We start from the raw sequence: 5,190 nt of genomic DNA, 5'->3' as shown, positions 1-5,190 counted from the left end.
ATAGATCATTTTTTAAGTAAAAAATTTATGTGTGTTACTGAATCACAAGTTTTTATGTACTTTCTCAAGGAATTTCTGTTTTATTACATATTACTGTATCCAGGACTTTTTTGTAGCAAGAACTCATTTGCATATTAGGCCACACACCCCTGATGTACCCAATCCTCCAAGAACTTACAGGGCTCTTAGTACAGGGTCTACTGTAAGCTCTGGAGAGATTGGCTACATCGGGGTGCATGGCCTAATATGCAAAGGAATTCCTGCTAAAAAAAAAAGCCCTGACTGCATCACAGAAGTGAAATGTTGCATTTGCTTACTTATTTGTAAGTAAGGGGATGGTGGCTCAGTGGTAGAGCATCTGCTTAAGAAGCAGAAGGTCCCAGGTTCAATCCCCGGCATCTCCAACTAAAAAAGGGACCAGGCAAGTAGGTGTGAAAAACCTCAGCTTGAGAACCTGGAGAGCCACTGCCAGTCTGAGCAGACAATACTGACTTTGATGGACCAAGGGTCTGATTCAGTATAAGGCAGCTTCATATGTTCAGTGGACATAATAACTTTGTAGTAAATAATTTCCTCTTTAAATTTCATGAAGTTGAAGTTACTAATCAATGTGAAACAGAAATTGTGTTTTTTCAGTTAAAGAAATGAGAGGCCATATTCCTGAAAGTAAATCTCACTACATAGCAGGGAGCTTAGGTTTGAGTAAATCTGTTTAGGAGTGGTTCCTTCATAGGGAAGTGCCAACACATAGCATGGAAGGGTCCAAGGAGATAAAGCAGAATATAAATCTTTTAAAATAAATACATAAAGAATGAGACCGGGAAATAATGAAGGCAGAAGGTATCTTTACTAAGGAGCCATAGTACAATCTTAGGGTAAGGGAATTAGCAAATCTTTAGCAATAACAGCATATTGCCACACTTGGGAGGGGCACACAGCTGGAGGGAGAGGAATGGGAGGAGTGGAGCAAGAGAAACAAGGAGAAATTATCTGGTCAAATGGGCAGCAAATAAAGGTGATGCATGGATTCAGTGGGTGAGATAGCAAATAAAGGGGGGAAAGGGGACTTTGTATCACGCGCTGGGGGTGGGGGGAGCAGTTCCTTAGACAAAGGTAGTCTTGCAGCAGGCAAAAGAACACTTTAGGGAAAGATTCTATCCCCAGTTACAAGGCAAAAGGATGATGGAAACCAGAAGAAGGATTGTGGATCAAATTTGTGTCCAGAAGAGGGCAGTCAATGAGATCAAATAAGGTAATATTGAGAGATCTTTATTAGGGATGGGAGTTTATAGCATGTATATAGTGGGATACACTCAAATCTGGGTAAAAGCAGGAAATATACCAAAGGTGGTTGGCCTAAGCCTAGTCATAGATCTTGGGAATGGGAAATAGAGGAAGAGGAGATTATGATTTTGTTACAATTTTGGCACTTTTACCTTGTAAACTGGAATGTGCATGCACTCTTTTTTATACATGTAGTTACCATTTTGTGTGAATTGTCAGTGCATGTGTTTTCCTGCTTTGGTACATATGGTAGGAAACCTAGATTTTGGGGTGTACATGTTCATGTATACTGAAGCTGTAAAATACCACTATGTGTTAATACACCATAAACTGGTGACCATGTGTATTGTGAGAATCATATGAGGTGTGTTTTCCCAATATGTGAGGTAGGATCACCAAAATCATGACTGTAAAGGCTTTTATATATTTATTCATGACCTGAGTTTGATCCTGGCAGAAGCTGGGTTCCGGTAGTCAGCTCAAGGTTGACTCAGCTTTCATCCTTCTGAGGTCATTATAATTACCCAGCCTGCTGGGGGTAAAATGTAGATGACTGGGGAAGGCAATGGCAAACCACTCCATAAAAAGTCTGCTGTGAAAATGTTGTGATGCAACAATATATATATTGTGATGCATATATATTGTGATGCATATATATATATATATATATATATATATATATATATATATATATATATATTCAGAACAAGGAGTTACGTAGGCCGTTTTCGCACTAGCGTTTACTCCGGCGTAGCACCCCATTTACCTCCGGATCTTTTCCTGGTTTTCGCACCTGTTGCTCTGGCGCTGTGTCTTGCTCCGGTGCTGCAGGGGTTTCACGCCGGAGTATCTAGATCCACCTCCTTCCGGAGTTTTTGAAAACCTCCGGATCCACACCGGATCCACTCCTCGGAGTTTGCTGTGGGAAATCCATCCACGCCGGATCGACTGCTTTGTGGGCGTCACCCTCTCCCTTTCCATCCTCCCACCCCATCCACCCCCTTGGCCAATCATCAGCCATTCGCGGCACTTCCCAAAAGTGCCCGCACGGCCATTTTTTTTTTAAACTTCATCTTTCTTGCGTAATAGCGATATTTCGAAATTAACAAATAGAAAAAAAAAACCCTCCTGAAGCGGTGGGTATGTGAGGTTGCTTTTCCGCTGTTGCGTTATTTCGCAACTTCGAAATTGCATTATACATTATACATTGTTGGGGGGGGGGGAAATCTAGTGCCGGCGTGGGCCAAAGCGTTCATGTGTGTGTGTTTTAAAAAGGCAATGCCTCCCTCAGCTGTGCCACCAGCATTTCTGGACCTGCACAAAATCGCCATGTATAAAATGGGAAGTTGGAGTCCTGCATTCTCCTCCCTGGCTACATTCCGCTCGGTTAGAAAACAGACGCGAGCTCGCTCTTCACCCGCGCCACAGAAGGGGAAGGAGAGAATGGGGCGGGGGGGGAGCTCTGGCAGCAGGAGTCAGTCAGGTCCCCATTGCGGCTGCAAGCGCCAGCCGGGGAGGGGGAAGAGCGCGGAGGAAATCCCAGCTTCACCACCCGGGAGGGAGCGAGGCTGGGAAAGGAAGAAGCTGCCACATACACACACACACACACACACACACAACTCTGGAATTTGTGTTGGGGGGGGGGAATCTAGTGCTGGGATTCTCCACTGTGAATGCTTCTGTTAATACATAAAGGGCTGTGGAGGATACTACAGCTGCAGCCACTCCATAAGCAGAAGCGGCACACGTGATGCGGTTTACGTTGTTACGTTGTTACGCAATTCGACTTGCGCTTAAAAAAAATGATTGACAGGGCATCGAACTCAAGTCGATGCTAGTGCAAAAACGATTTGAGCCGGGGCTTCATGGAAAGCGACTCCACTAAAGAGGCAATGTGCGAAAACGAGGAAAATGATCCGGACATAATTGCGCCGAGGAATAAGGGGAGCAAACGCTAAGTGCGAAAACGACCATGGAGATCTGCAGCTCTTCTCAACAAAAGCACAGGACACAGACACATATCTGTTACAGAGTATGACAACACTAGCATTTCATTAATGTTATAGTTCAATGTATTAGGCGACTCCCACTGATGCAACATAATGATCATTAACTTATCATTTAGGAACGGAAAGATCCCCTGTGCAAGCACCAGTCGTTTCCGACTCTGGGGTGATGTTGCTTTCACATTTTCACGACAGACTTTTTATGGGGTGGTTTGCCATTGTCTTCCCCAGTCATCTACACTTTCCCCCCAGCAAGCTGGGTACTCATTTTACCGACCTCGGAAGGAGGAAGGCTGAGCCAACCTCGAGCCAGCTAAGGCACATTTATATCTGAAGAAAAGATGCAGTTTAAAATTGCTGAGGTCATTAAATGTGTAAAAAACATTGTTCAAGTTAAAATACTTAAAACAGATAATGTAGGTGATTCAAATATTCACCAGTTCCACATGATCTTTCCCATATGAAGACAAACAAAAAACCAGGCTGAAGTCAATAGAGTTAATGTAGTTTTATTTTAGTCCCTTGTGTACTTGCTTCCTCTGATGTTTGAGTGACATTTATTTGTTAGGTTGAAGGGCAGGAGAGAAAGTTGAGCATTGACCTGAACAAATGTAGGGTGTCATCAGAAGCATGAGGAACATAAAAGCACCCTTCTGACATGGGAGGAATCAGAATAGATAATGGCTATTTGAAGGAGAATGTGGCTTAGAATCAACTGACACATTGAACAAAAAGAGGAAAAGAAATGAAAGATGAGAGACTGAATTTATTGTCATTGGGTATTTATATTTAGTTTCTAGCAAAGGAAATGTCATTCTTCAGGGTTTCCATCTCTCTACCCAGACCTTTTATCTCTTCTTCCCTTTCCTATAATTGAGATAAAGTGGGCTCTTTAAACAAAGAAGAGATGTAAAGGACCAGAAAGTGGACAGGGTATACACAGAATTTACTAAGCTGGGTTAGTTTACAGCAGGTAATCAGTCTCCAACATGTGTGACATGCCAAGAGTGTTCTGAATTCTCAGAAACTATGATGAATGAATTTACCACAATGATGAAAATAATGTCTTGTCACTAATTGTGGAAAGAAAAGGCACATAGTTGGGTAGACTACTTAGATATTGTGATCCAGTCCATTTCAGAATACCAAGTAATTGTGTAATACAGTAAAAATGTTTTATTTTATGACTATGCTAGTATAAATACAAAATACCAGAAGTCAGCTGGGCAGGGAGATATCAATTGAGCAGAATGAAGTCCAATTCAGATAAGGTGCCCCCTGGAGTATTAAGTGGTTGGTAGTCCATAATGTGAGGAAGATATAGTCATAAAATCATAGAGTTGAAAGGGACCTCCAGGGTCATATTGTTTAACCCCGCACACAATGGAGGAAATTCACAAATATCTCCCCCCACATACCCCCAGTGATATCTGCCAGTTTGGTGTAGTGGTTAAGTGTGCAGACTCTTATCTGGGAGAACCGGGTTTGATTCCCCACTCCTCCACTTGCACCTGCTAGCATGGCCTTGGGTCAGCCATAGCTCTGGCAGAGGTTGTCCTTGAAAGGGCAGCTGCTGTGAGAGCCCTCTCCAGCCCCACCCACCTCACAGGGTGTCTGTTGTGGGGGAGGAAGGTAAAGGAGATTGTGAGCCGCTCTGAGACTCTTCGGAGTGGAGGGCGGGATATAAATCCAATATCTTCTTCTTCTTCTTCTTCTTCTTCTCCATGCCCAGAAGATGGCAAAAAACAGAACCAAAAACCTTCCAGCATCCCTGGCAAAACTGGCCTGGAGAAAAATTGCTGCCTGACTGAGTCTGCTCTCCTCTAAGCACTGCTGGCCCCAGGACGGACAAGGATTGGCCCTCTGGGGAAACTGCTAGGCAGAGGCTGCTGCTAGGCAA

The 5,190-nt window shown here is 43.5% G+C and overlaps 1 non-coding gene across 1 annotated transcript; it reads left to right on the top strand.

Annotated features, from left to right (window-relative positions):
• The first annotated feature begins 331 nt into the window (after positions 1-331).
• Positions 332-404, top strand: TRNAL-AAG (transfer RNA leucine (anticodon AAG)). Its single transcript has one exon. It is a non-coding gene; the product is annotated as a tRNA-Leu (tRNA).
• The last annotated feature ends 4,786 nt before the right edge of the window (positions 405-5,190 follow it).

The sequence above is a fragment of the Heteronotia binoei genome, chromosome 2 (assembly GCF_032191835.1).
Source record: "Heteronotia binoei isolate CCM8104 ecotype False Entrance Well chromosome 2, APGP_CSIRO_Hbin_v1, whole genome shotgun sequence".
Taxonomy (NCBI): domain Eukaryota; kingdom Metazoa; phylum Chordata; class Lepidosauria; order Squamata; family Gekkonidae; genus Heteronotia; species Heteronotia binoei.
The sequence above is the reverse complement of the archived record's forward strand: the minus strand, read 5'-3'. Positions and strand labels throughout refer to the sequence as shown.